Source organism: Ceratotherium simum, chromosome X, assembly GCF_057802395.1.
Source record: "Ceratotherium simum simum isolate JZ-2026a chromosome X, ASM5780239v1, whole genome shotgun sequence".
Classification (NCBI taxonomy): Eukaryota; Metazoa; Chordata; class Mammalia; order Perissodactyla; family Rhinocerotidae; genus Ceratotherium; species Ceratotherium simum.
This window is the reverse complement of record NC_141940.1, coordinates 35,878,581-35,893,134: the sequence shown is the minus strand read 5'-3', so window position 1 is coordinate 35,893,134 and position 14,554 is coordinate 35,878,581. Positions and strand designations below refer to the sequence as shown.

Sequence of the window (14,554 nt, the reverse complement as noted above, 5' to 3'; positions counted from 1 at the left end):
CCATGGTTTTCACTTTCTGTACTTACCTCCATTCACATTCAGCACCATGGTGCCTGCCATACGTAATTGCTTCTTACAATTCTACATCATTCAGTCTAATCATCAGAATATACTGCCGTGGATGAAGACATAACACATGACTATAGAGATGAGCCACTGATAAGCACCTTTAAAGAGGGAGGAGTGTATGATTGGCCTAACTCTTACCATCTCTATTCTGTCCAGATGGCAAGACATAGGACCCCTGCTGTCACTGCCCCCACCTCTATCCATGATGGTAAAACAAATAACACCCCTTTTCTGGGCTCTGGGAGATCTTTTCCATCCAGCACCATCTTGCCTATGACTACAGTAGTTATCTCTGAGACAAAATAGAGCAATTAGCATGTATCAGCATCTTGGCAAAATCTAACACCACACGCCAGTAGGAGAGCCCTGGGAGTTTGTGTCACTCCTGTCAAGCCTTCTACGTTGGTGGCCATGCTTCATTGCCTCCCTATGAAGCTTCAGGCCTCTCTTTGCCCAGAGAATGGAAAAACGTTCAAGGGAATATACTGCCATGGATCTTCAATGTCACCTTCATGCAAGTGTCACTGCCCACATTTTAAAAACAAAAGTCCCAGAAGTGAGTTATGCCATTTAGTAGAGTCAGTAGAACTATCTTGGTACCTAAACCATGCTGCCCAGTCGTTGATTGCCACTATAACTTTGAGCATTCATACACTAAATTTTTGGTATTACTTCCTGATATTGGCTTTGATTCTTGGGTCTAATTGAACCTGCTTCCTGCTCACTGATTTCCAGTACATATCCTACATGGCATTGGTTCTCTTATCTGTCCAGCTCAGTGATAACCAGTTGTGACTGTATTCTACCAACCACATTTGCTTCATAGTAAGCCAGTGGAGAACCATGTAGAATTTCAGTTTTCCCTATGCATAGAAGACTCATCCCTTTGGGCGTAAAATCTGGCTTTGTGTGCATCTAGAGAAAGGGAACTAATAGTTGGTGAATGCCTACTTTATGCCAGGCACTGTGCTCAGTGCTTTAATTTCTAATGCTACTCATTTAACTTCACATTACTAAAAGATTGAATATCCATTTCTGACATTTAATGCTCACCACAGCTTTATGAGGTAGATATTATAAATTCAACTTAAGGATGATGAAATGAAGGCTCAGAACAGTTAACTTACCTGCCCTAAAGTCACCCAGCTAGTAAGTGACAGGGCTAGGATTTGAAACCAGTATCTTTCTATTACCAGAGCCACTTGATCTCTGATAGAAAAGGGAAACACTCTAAGTCACACCCCTCCTGACTAGCCTAACTAACTGACCCAATTACACCTCCCATAGCCACTCAGTTCAGAGAGGCCACTCCGGTAACTGGAATTCACATACCCAGTGGTTGAAACTCGTGTTCTCAACAGCAGTCTATAAAGGAATCACAGAACAAATCAGTGCCTTCCAGGACGTTGAAATTTCAGTTGTGTTTCTAATGAGTTGGAGAAAATTCCTTGACACATCTAAAAATACACTGTCTGCATTATCTGATTGGGTAGGCTCTTGCTTATTGAGTCAGGATTTAACAAAGGTTTCTGGCTATCACAAAGGCTTCATATTTCTGTAGCTCTTCATTCAAAGCTATTGAGTCTTTTTGAACAATAGCTCAATGATATTTACAGTGTTTGCACAATGCCAGGAGACAACAAAGACTTTGAAGGCTTCAGATGGTTGTTATCTGCCATTGTCGTGGGAAAATCAAGATTAAAATAAGAGTTGGATTAATTCAGACAGCAGTTAGTTAGCCATTTAAGTTTGAGAACTACTCCCAATGTATGAACCTCAGGGAATTTCCAGTCCAATAATCTGACTCTGAGGAGCATTATGGGAAGATAGCCTTGTTCTCTTTTACATTAACCATGAGGTTAGCAACAACTATCAACTTGAGTAAGTAACTTACTCAAGATTGCAAACTAACAAGTCATGGAGCCAGAATTCACATCCAGGTCTATCTGACAGAAAAGGCCATGTTCTTGGCCACTCTACTACACGTCCTCCCCAGATTGGTGTCCCAGGCTGAAAAGTCCTAATCTTTTTAGTGGACATCATGCGTTCACCATGTAGACCAGTAATCTCTCCAGCATGCCCTTTCCAGTCTTTCTCCAGCTCTACTATGTATTTAGTGAAGGACAATCATTACAAATGTACCCCGAATTCCAGGTGTGGACACAAAATAAATTTGAACAAGATAACATTTCTTTTTTATTTATAATGCTTTTAAAAATGATATCCAGTAATTTGGAGGCATGTTTGGGTCTTATCAGTGTCTTGAGAGAAGAGTCATTGTGGATTCTTCCCTTAAGGCTGCAATTCCTTCCTGAGTTTTAATTGATGGCACAAATCCCTTTGCCCTAAAAATGTAGTTGGAATGTTTTAATAAATGAGTATCTTTAAAACAACCCTGAAGTTCATCTTTCTTCCCTCTCACGTAGTTTTCCTATAGTTTTTGTCCATTGACTTTCTTAATAATAAGAGCTACCATTTATTGACCACTTACTATGTGCCAGGGATTGTGCTCTTTGATTTATGCACATTTTTTCTTTTAATTTTCACGACAACCCTCTTAGATATCTGTTATTATCATCTCTTTATGCAGATGAGGAAATTGAGGCTTATAGTAGTTAAGGAAATTATCCAGGGACACAGAGCTAGTAAGTAAGAGGTAGGACTCAAATCTAGGTACATCTAACAATAAAGCCCATACTCCTACACATTACATTACTATCTGTCTACAATAGGACAACAAACTACCACCTGTGGGTCAAATCCGACCTACTGCCTGTTTTCAAAAATAAAATTTTATTGGAACACAGGCACACCCATTCATTTACATATTGTCTATGAGTGCTTTCATGCTAGGGCATGTATGGCCCACAAAGCCAAAAATATTTACTACCTGGTCCTTTACAGAAAAGGTTTCCTAATCTAATCTACAACATATTAAAGTCTTAAATCAGACCAGCCCTTGGGGTATCTTACTGTTTATATTTCTCATTTAAAATGACACATTTATCCTTATTCTTTGTTTCTTGCCTTTAAATTAGTCCCATGTATATGATGAAACAATGGGATTTTGTAGAGGCTTGCATAGGATGCTTTCAGTAGTCTAAATAAATAAATTTCATTGGTGCTCCTTTATCAACACATATTTTCTGCATCAAACAACTCTAATAGATTGGCCAGGTATGGTTATGGGAGGCGTTTGCTGTTTGCCTCCCTAGGAAGCATTCTAATTTTGGCAATGGACCCTAATTTTCATATAGAGATCCAACTTCTTTCCCACTTCAGTCCACCTTCCTGGGTGGAATTCAACCTCCAGCCTTGAGACCTGGACCTAAGTCAATGATCACATGGCATTTGCCTGGCCGCTATGACTATTTCAGGTGTGGGCTTGTGTCCTAAACTTATCCAATAAGAATGAATTTTATGGCTTTTCTTAGAAAGATTGGACTAGTACTGTCATTTTTTTCCTATTGGAATGAGATGTAGAAAAATGTAGCCCTGATTACTGCTGATAGTCATCTTTTGAGTAAGAGAGAAGGGCCCATTTAAGAGTGGAGCCATCCTGAGGAAGCAGAACTGAGGGGCAGGGAGAAACCAAAACCTGATGATGGTTTTTGAATCACTGAATCCAGCTATGCCTGAAGGTGTTTAGCCATGTAAGCTAATAAAATCCTTTATAAAGGCACTTTAGGTAGAGTTTTCTCTCTTTGACAACCCAGAGTTCTGATGAAATGATTTTCCCTACTGAAACTATACTATTTTTAGCCTAATATATTATATCAACTTGAGTAGTCAATGCCTACTAACAGCAAAATAAGTTCTTACATTGAAGTGGTGGTATTGGGCAAAGAACAATCTTATGCACACTGCCCCACTTTTAACCCTCTGATACGGAAATTCCCTGCTTCTTTCCCAGGAGAAGTTTTGTAGAGTCTACTGGATTCATGAGTTTTGTTTGGCCTACTGGGCAGACACAGACCGACACTGTGTAGACCAATCACCTTCCAAAAGGGTTACAAGCTTCTGCCCCAAAGTCCTGCCCTTACTTAGTAAACAAATGTGAGATGGCTGCTTAGGGTTTTGGGGGCAGGTTTTGGCCCAAGACCTTTCCCATCGTCAACACATGCACCTTTGCCAAGTGCTTAGCAAGACAGCAAAGTATAATGGTTAAGAAGGGGGCACTCTGGAGCCAGACTGCCAGGATGCCAGGGCAGGTTCCACCTCTCACTCACTAGAAAATCTTTTGCAGTTTCCTTAACCTCTCTGTGCCTCAGTTTCCTATTCTATATAGGGTTATTATGAAGACTAAATTAATAAACATTTATTAAAAAACTTAGTGCCTGGCATACAATAAGCACTATAGAAGTGTTTGTTAAACAACAACAATAAAAATGAATAAATGGCAGAAAAAGTACTACAGACATTTGAAAGATATATGCAAAGGGTCTGTTAAAATATACATAGTCCTAAACCGTATAACACATGATAGGATCAACATACACTCTCCCTTTCCAAACCGGGGATGCATTTCTACTTCTTCCTGCAGTAGTCCCAATGGATAAAAGAAGAGAATCTATTATTCAGTCCAAACTTAATTCTTCCATTTCTCCTAAAAGTGTCTTTTATAGCTTTATTTATGATTTAGGATTCAATTAAGGTCTTATTACATTTGGGTTGTGAAATCTCTTTAGTTTCTTTTAATCTTAAATAGTACTCTGCTATTTTTGTTGCTACTTTGTTTTTCATGACATTGATAGTTTCAAAGAGTCCAGATAGTTCTATCATATAAAGTATCCCACATTCTGGAATTTTCTGATAGTTGTCTCCATGATTACATTCAGGTTAAATATTTTGAAAAAGACCACTACATAGGTGATGTTGTGGACTTCCCAGTGTATCACATTAGCAGGCCCAGAATGTTGATTTGTCCCTATACTGATGATGCTGGTTTTGATCCCATGGTTACCTTGGGGGTCCATCAGCTCTCCACACTGTAAATGTACCTTTTTTCCACTATAGTTAAAATTAACTGTACAGTGATACCCTGAGACCTTTTGACTATCTGCTCCTAACAACTTTTACCCAATGATTCTAGCCTCCAATGTTCTATGCTTGCATTTGTTGTTACACTGGGGGATGTAAAATGGTGACCCACTAATTCTACCATTCCTTCTACATTTATTAGCTAGCATTCTTCTGTAAAAAAAGACCTTCCATCCCTTCTTTCTCTCCCTTCCTCTCCTCCCCTGCCCTTTCACTATGGACTCAAAAAAAAATGTTTTTTTACTATCCAATGTGATATGAGCATTCTTCCTTCCTAATATTCCAAGATTCTTTCTCTTATCATTTCCTTTCTCTTTCAAGAACTTCTGTAGCCATCTTTTAAGGTAGGTCCGCTGGAAACAAGTTTTCTTAGTTTGCCTTCATCTAAGAATGTCTTGATTGCCCCTTAATTCCAGAAAGATATTTTTGCTGGATGTGGGATTTACGATTGATAGGTCTTTTCTTTCAGTATTTTAACAATCTTGTGCCACTTTTTTCTGGCCCTCATGGTTTCTGATGAGAAATCTCCTGTAATTTGATTTTTTTTCCCACTCTATGCAAGGTGTTATTTCTCTTCTCTCTTTCTCTCTTCTCTGCTATTTTTTTTCTCTCTTTAGTTTTCAGAAGTTTGACTAAGATGTGTCTTGGCATGAATTTCTTTAGATTTGTCTACTACTAGCATGATAGTTCTTTACTTTGAATCTGCCGACCTCTATAGAAATGCGAATCCCCCTGGGAATGGCCCACATTAAGCTTTGTCATTAATTTAAGACTGAGTGTAAAGAAATGTATCACCCACTGTGAGATTGGGGTGGTGGCCGGGCAAAGGACACAGAAAGAGGAGGCAGGAACTAGGGTAAGTAAACATCCCCCTTTGTGAGTTTTGCCATTGGCTTTGAGTACCCAGAGGCCTGACCTTTAATCAGGACCCCAGATCTTGTGCTGATTGCTGTTGAATTGCCAAGGGTTTTAACACTGCTCCGCAGTGATCTCTTACTGGCTGAGGTGTCTACCCTGTTTATCCTCCTGAGAACAGTGTTAAATAAATCATTGGAAGTGGCCAAGTCCAGACACGCCTGCCTGGGAGCCTCTGTACAGTGGCATTTTATTAATGCAAACAATTACATTTCCAAAACACAGTGCATTATTCCCAGACTAACATAGCAGTCCCTGGCTCCAATTCAGTGTTGAAGAAGGAAAAAATGGTCTCCAGGTTTAAAATGCCTTTTCTATGCTTTTTTCCTGTCAAACGCAGGGATTCTGGCCTTTTACATGTTTTCTAGATTTGAATCTAAGCACTATCTTAGCAATTTAGACTTGTTGAGACAAGTGTTTTGGAAATACCACCCCAATGGCAGTTCCTTTCTCCAGGAAACATTATGCACTATGTATTTGTCACAGGTGGGAATTTTAATAAAGTTACTGTTCGTTTGGAGAATGTAGACGAATTAATTTTTGATGGCCCCAAGACTGGTAAAATTACCACATATGTCAGTGCCTATTTTTGATATATGGCCTTGATTAATGCCCGGATGCCTAGGGATGCAGGCAGTGGAGAGTGTGAGGTAAGGTGGAACTTGACATCTGCATCCCTGCTATGAGCTTCATTTGGCATGACAGTTAGGATGCAATTCAAGCAATTAATTCATAGTGAGAGCCCACTCTGTGCCAGGCACGGCGGGGATGCAGAAATGGCCAGGTCAGGGCCCCTGCCTTTAAGGGGCTTAAAACACGGCAGGGTAGATGAGACCTCTGGTGGTGATGATAGGTATGATGAAAATGGTAACAGCTACCTTTGAGTGCTCACTGTTTGCCCAGTACTGTGCTTAGTGTTTTACAGGGGCTATCTCATTTATTCCCTCTAAGAACCTTATGAGGTATGTTCTGCCCTGCACATTTTGTAGATGAATAAACAGAGGCTCAGAGCCAGTAAGCAGTGAGACAAGGGTCACACAGCCAAGATTCACACCTGGGTTTGCCTGACTCTAAAGCCTCAAATTTCAACTACTGTGACATAAATAATGAAACCATAAGACAAATCTAGCAGAGATCTCCAAAAGTGAACCAATTCAAGTATTTCTCAAACTGGAGGGACTTGGGAGAGATGAAAGCCAATTAGAGATCCTAAAACCAAAGAATGCTGGATGGCAGTGATGAGGAGGCCAGCACTGTGCTCTGAGAATCGGTGCAGGGAGCAAGGCAAGCTAGCTCCCCTAACTCCCTGTTTCCAGTGCTCTCTCTCCAGGTCATCTTCTACCAACCAACAAGGAGAAGGAAATTCAAAATACTTCAAAATACTGACTGATGTCAGCACCTCTAGAAAAATTAAACTCAGGCTTGAATTTGGCAGACAGGAACTTCCAGCTCATTTCTATTCTTTGGACAATCACTTATTAAGCAACTATGGGCAAAGTACTGTGCTAGGCATGTTAGAGAAAGTAGAGATGAGTGAGACATTGTCCCTATACTATACTCAGAGAGATTATTTTCTAAGGCGGGGGTCAACAAACTTTTTCTGTAATGATCCTGATAGTAAATATTTTAGGTTTTGAGGGCCATGTAGTTTCTGTCACAACGACTCAACTCTTTTATAATAGTGTGAAATTAGTCATAGACAATACATAAGCAAATGGGCCAATAGGCCTTTATTTACAGAAATAGGCAATGGGCTGGATTTGATCTATGGGCCTGAGTTTGCCAGCTCCTGCCCTAAGGCATGGTTCTTTTCCTTGGTTGTACATTAGAATCACCGGGAGAGCTTTAAAAAATGCTGACATCTGGGTCTCCCCCCAGAGAGTCTCATTTAATTGGTCTAGCATAGGGTCGAGAGCAGGACTCTTAAAAAGTTCCCAGATGATTTTAATATGCTGATAATATTAAGCACTGCTTTAAAGGGAAGCAGACTTGTTATTAGTACTAGTACAAAACACGGGCCAGAATGAAGGTGTGAATGTGTATCACGGGAATGTAGAGAAAATAAACAATTGGTTTCAACTGAGGAAATCAGGTTAGTCTTCCTGGAGGAGGTGGCACATGAGCTAGCAAAGGAAGAAAAGGACAGTCCAGGCAACAGCAGGGTATTACTACTACTACTACGACTACTACTACTACGACTACTACTACTATGACTACTACTACTACTACTACTACCACCACCACCACCTATATTCATATGGTAAGTGCTTCTCTAGGTGCTTTCTATGTATTAAGGCACTGAATCCTCACAACAACCTTCTGAGGCAGGTATTATTATTATTGTCATTTTATGGAAAAGGAAACTAAGACCCAAAGACATTGAGAAACTTGTCTTTGTTCATACAGCTAGGAAAGTGGCTGAGTGGCCAAAGTGCCAGTGCATACACATATATATGTGATGAATTGAAAAGTAATTCATGGGAATGGAATACAAGATAGTTGTTACCTCTGACAGCAACAAAAGGGGCAAAAGAATAAATAAGACAGAGTAGGAGCACATAAGTAGTTGTAAATTTGTTGGTAATGTCTTAGTTTTCTTCACTGGGCAATAGTTTCACAGGTGTTTATCATATTGGATTTATAAATAAATAAAGCCATGTGTGGGCCAATGATGACAATATATTAATATATCATGAACCAAGGAGCATATAAGTATATGAAGAATCCAACTGTGTGTACCAGATGTAAAGAAAGAGAGGAGAGAGAGAGAGGAGGGGGAGAGGGATAGGGAGGGAGACAGAGAAAAGTTTGGAGAATTGGAAAGATTTAGGAGTAGCAGTTATTTAACTTTCAACATTCCCCACTCACACTTGGCTCCCAACAACTCTCCACTAACCCTACCTGTCCTACACAGTCACCCCAAGAGTAGGATTATCAGGGGTTCAGCCAGGCTTCATTTTCTTGGGAGGCCCTTGTGCCTTGAGGAATTGGCATTAATTCTGGGAGGCTGCAGGAAGGAGTGGGTCTCTAGGGCTTGCCAGATTCATGTACTTTCTCTTGGCTGCCAGCACTAACAACACGGCTCCCTGTAGTATCCCAGCTCTACCTTTCTTCTTCTCTTCACGCTCTTTGTCCTAAATGATCACAGTTATCTGATTCCCTTGGTGAAACAAGGGAAACATTGAGGCAGATGGCAATTTGACGCAGAATCCCTTCCCTACCTGTTAACTTCCCTCATAGTTCCCTTCTTTCCTTCACTATTGTCCCAAGAGCAGAGCTAAAATCTAGCACCTCGAAGAAAAACTGTGAAGGAGCAGTGGCTGGAGACAGTTATCTTTCTTATTTCCCCATTTGATCCAGTGCCCATAACAGATATCAAGTGAAATAAAGCTGAAGCAAGCTTGTGATGGGGCCTTTAATATATCTGAGAACACTCCGGAAGTGGCCCCAGGTGAGTCAGCATAGCCTTAGGGAGGGCTCACAGTCTAGTGGGCTTCCCCTAAGGCTTGCCACAGCAGGGTTGGCCTTTCTCCTTTGGCACTATCTGGCCTTGCCTGAGCTGTTTGAGGCACGAGACCTGCCATCATTTCCCCTCCCCCATAATGACTCCCGGGTTGTCACCTTCTTGCTCCATCACTGCTACTTCTCAGCCTAAGTTTTTCCTTCTCACATCTCTATTTGTGTTTTCCCTTCTTTTTATGTCCTGAAGTTTTTCTTTCCTGTTTTTTCTTCCTTTCTTTTCTTTTCTTTTTTATTCCCGTTCTCATCCCCTGCAGCATCCTCCACTCTTTTCTATCTTGGGTTTCCTATCCCCTGGCATCTCTCTGTCTGTTCTCTTCCCTTTCCTTCCCCTCCTCTCCCATCCACTTTCTCTCCCTCTCTCTCTCTCTCTCTCGTAGTTAGCATTACTTTTTAGCAGCAGAGCCCCTCCATCCTCCATATTTCCATTCATCTTCCCAGTCCCCAGTTTCTCCTACTCAAAATTAAAATGTATGGGAGCTCAATCCCTTAAACTACCAATATCAGGTTAGAGAGTTGGAATAGTCAGCCTAAGAACTACCGCTACTGGAATCCTCAGGGGGTTATATTTTAGCGACAGGCACAAGAAGCAAGTATGTAGGTGTGTGTGTTCTGGTCATGTTGGGGTGGAGAGTGCTGGACTGGAAGAGCTCCCTATGTTTGCTTCATCACCAGCCCCAAAATGCTGGATCTGGAGCTCATTCCAAGGCCAAATCTGGCCATTGAACAGATGTCCCCAAGATAGAGACATCCAGTGAGCCAAGGCAAAGGGCAAGTTAATACCCCAAAGGAATCATGGCAGCACAGACCATCTCTATGGAGAGGTTGAGGCAGGTCAGCCAGTTCAGAAAAGGAAAACACCTGGTAGAGAGGGAGTACATGCAGGCTCCCTTCGTCTGCTTAGCAAGTAAGGGCCAGATTTGAAAATGGCTTAGGTTTCTAAATGGAGTTTCTTTGGGCTTATAGCCATAGCTCTCCCATTTAAGGGATCCATGGGCATTCGTGTCCTAGCACACACAGAGGCCAAATGGTGACCAGAAGAGCAGGAGGCCAAGCAGTCCTGGAAGCAGAGAATCATTGAAAATGTTAGCAAAGGAATTCACTCATTCTCCTCAGCAGTATTGGGAATAATCACATTATCAATAGCACTGCTTATTGTGCAATATAAACCAGGTACTCTTCTATTCAGATGAGGAAATCAAGGCTCAGAGAAGTCAATTAACTTGCTTCAGGTAACAGCAAATTAGTGGCTAAACCAGTTTTCAGGCAGCTGCCTGGCTTAGCATCCGTGTTAGGAAATGGGCACAGTATAGCATGTCATCACTACTAGGGGCATTAGGATGCAGGATTAAAATTAGGGTGAGACAAATGAGATACCTAGGGTGCCCACTTTAAGGAGGCCTCACTCTTCAGTGCAGATCTTACACTTGCACAACACTGAGAGTGAGCACCTCCTTAAAGTTTGAGGCTTAGGCACCTCATTTGCCTCATCTTCATCCCAGCCCTCCTTGGATGGATCAGTTTGTACAGAACTGGAGGAAAGGCTCTAGGTTGGAAATGAATTTTACATCTGAATTCGTGCATTTCAGTTGAGGTTGCTATAATTTTATTGTTTTTTTTTGTGTGTGTGTGTGTGTGTGAGGAAGATCAGCCCTGAGCTAACATCCGTGCTAATCCTCCTCTTTTTGCTGAGGAAGACCGGCTCTGAGCTAACATCTATTGCCAATCCTCCTCCTTTTTGTTTTTTTCCCCAAAGCCCCAGTAGATAGTTGTATGTCGTAGTTGCACATCCTTCTAGTTACTGTATGTTGGACGTGGCCTCAGCATGGCTGGAGAAGCGGTGCGTCGGTGCGCGCCCGGGATCCGAACCCAGGCCGCCAGTAGCAGAGCACGTGCACTTAACTGCTAAGCCATGGGGCCGGCCCTGCTATAATTTTATTCTAATTGAGCATTGAACATGAAAATTACAGAATTATATTAGTCTTAAAGGTTAATTTCTGTAACAAACAACTCCAACATCTTAGAGACTTAACATACTAGTAGGTTTATTTCTCACTGACTCTGTAGTCCAATAAGGTGTTTGGCAGGCTGCCTCCCACATGGTAACTCTGGGACCCAGTCTCCTTCTATCATCTTCTAGGGCCTTGGTGTCCTCTACTAGAGCCTCTGCATCCAACTAGGAGATGAGGGGAGAGGAATGTGAGGAGGATCTCAGGGGACATTTTATGGGCCAGACCTGACAGTCATGCACATCCCTTGCATCCAGATTCCATTGGCCAGAATGCAGTCACATGGCTTTACCTAACTGCAATACAGTCTTACCATATGCCAAAGGAGAGAACACAGATGACAGTTAGTAGTGAAAAAGTTGCCTGTGTCTATCACAGAGATGTAACACAGGAGCCTGCACTTGTGTGTACCTGTGTGTGCATGCATGTATTACAAGCAGCAAGCTCACAATGACACAGCATGCAAGTGGGAGCCATAGGTAGAGTTAATCATTGACAGAGCTGGGATTGAACTCAGTTCCACCTGACCTTAATACTACTACTACTACTAGCTAATATTTGCTGAGCAGTTACCATGTTCCAGGCACTATTCTAAATGGCTTACAAATGTATTAAGTCATTTATCCTCACAAAACCCCAATGAGATAGATGCTACTATTATCTTCACTTTATGGATGAGGAAACCAAGACCCAGAGAGGTTAGACAAAAAACTTGTCCAATGTTACACAGCTGGTGAGTGATGAAGCTGGCACTGGAACTCATGTTTTTACTCAATATTTTGTGCAGACACTAGTCTATGTGCATCTGAGAACATATTAGATATAAGAGGGTTAATTCTGGCCCTGCAAGGAATTGATTGGCTTCTGGTTTGTAAAACTAGGCATCCACATATGATATACTTAAATAAAAATATGATACACTATGCTTAGGGATCAGAATGTATGGAGTGTATGTAGCACTATGGGAGGAGGATTCATGGAATTGGTAAGACTAGAATAGTATTTAGAAGGTAGTGGGTATTGACAGTCATAGTTTTAATATTGCTCTAAATTGTGGCTTATAGAATTACCTTCTAAAAAGATGTTCTGGAATATCCCATCGGGAACATAGTAGCAACTGTCTTGAAGGTGAAAGGATGCAGAAAGTTATGCAGCTTCCTGGCAAGGCAGACAGGAAAAATATCCCTTAATAAAATGTCCTAACTCTCAGGTATATACCCCAAAGAATTGAAAAAAGCTGTTCAAACAAAAACTTATACATAAATGTTCATAGTAACATTATTCACAATATTCCAAAGGTGAAAACAGCCCAAATGTCCATCGACTGATGAATAGATAAAAAAAATGTGGTATATCCATACAATAGAATATTATTTAACTATAAAAAGAAGGAATTCTGAGACATACTACGACATAGATGAACCTTGAAGACACTATGCTAAGTGAAAGAAGCCCGATCCCAATGGCCACATATTGTATGATTTCATTTATACGAAATATCCTGAATAGGTGAATTCATAGAGACAGAAAGCTGATTAGTGTTTACCAGGGGTTGGGATGATGGAAAAACAGGGATTGACTGCTTAATGGGTATAGGGATTTTTGGGGAGTGATGAAAATGTTCAGGAAGTAAGTAGTGGCAATGGTTACACAACATTGTGAGTGTACTAAATGCCACTAATGGTAAATTTTATGTTACATGTATTTCACCACAATTAAAAAAACACATAATTCTCATACCGACAAGGAGGGCCTTCAAGAGATTTTAAAGTAGGATCTGAATGAACCTTGAGGACATTGTGCTAAGTGAAATAAGCCAGTTACAAAAAGACAAATACTGTGTGATTCCACTTATATGAAGTATCTAAACTAGTCAAATTCATAGAGACAGAAAGTAGAATGGTGCTTTCCAGGAGTTGGGGGGAGGGGTAATGAGGAGTTGTTTAGTGGCTACAGTTTCAGTTTTGCAAGATAAAAAAGTTCTAGAGATCGGTTGTACAACAATGTGAATAAACTTAACAGTACTGAACTGTACACTTAAAATGGTTAAGATGGTTAATTTTACGTTATGTGTTTTTCACTACAATTAAAAATAAGAAAATCAGAATAACATGTTTTAAAAATTAAGAATAAGGAAAAAATGTACATAAATAGGATCTGAGGGGTGGAATCCTGGGTTTACTGGCTCTACTAGAGGTTTCTATAAAAAAGATACTTCTAAAAAATCTTGTGGCCTAGTCTCTTCGAAGAAAAGTCAATTGTCTCACCCCAAGTTATTGATGTTACCTGGAACTGGGCGATACCCAAAATTTTCTAGATCTATGTTTATATTTTCCTGTAGCTAATGGGGAGCCATGGATGAATTCATGTGTTAACTGCCTAGTGGAGCCTTAATGGCTGGAAGGCCTCTTATATTTTCCTTCCTTCTTCCTATTTTCTATGTGTTGACTGATTTGCTACTCAGATGGTCTTCCACTAAGAGAAATGATGAGCAAAAACCAGTCAGTATTGTCCCCTGTGGGTCATCCTGATAAGATGTTTAATTGTGGGGAGAGGATAGTGACATTATTACATCAGATAATGTGGATTTCAATAATAGATGCAGGTGGAATCATAAATTATTGCATAGGTGTCCTTTACAAGAAGACTCATCAGAGAGCTACCAGCCTGCCTGCCAGCCATACTAGTTTCTGGAGGTCTGTTCCATATTGTAAAGAATGGAAAGATTGGTACATTGCCCAAGATGGGGAGTCTGGGAAAGCATGTCTGCTTTGGAGTCTAACAGCCCTGAGCTCAGCCACTTACAATCTGTGTGAACTTGGACCTGTCACTAAATCTCCACAGGCCTCAAATATCCCATCTGTTAGAGATTGTACTTTATGGAATTATTTTGAAGATGACATGAGATAATACATGTAAAGGGCTTAGCCAGATTCTGGCACACAGAAAGTAGGCAATAAATGCTAGTTATTTTCAGCATGAGCAGCTGCCCTTTACCTGCA

At 40.8% G+C, this 14,554-nt stretch overlaps 1 protein-coding gene across 1 annotated transcript in view; it reads right to left on the bottom strand.

The window, feature by feature from the left end:
* Positions 1-14,554, bottom strand: part of LOC147911819 (uncharacterized) — a 303,124-nt gene that overhangs the window by 242,387 nt on the left and 46,183 nt on the right. The window lies entirely within an intron of this gene.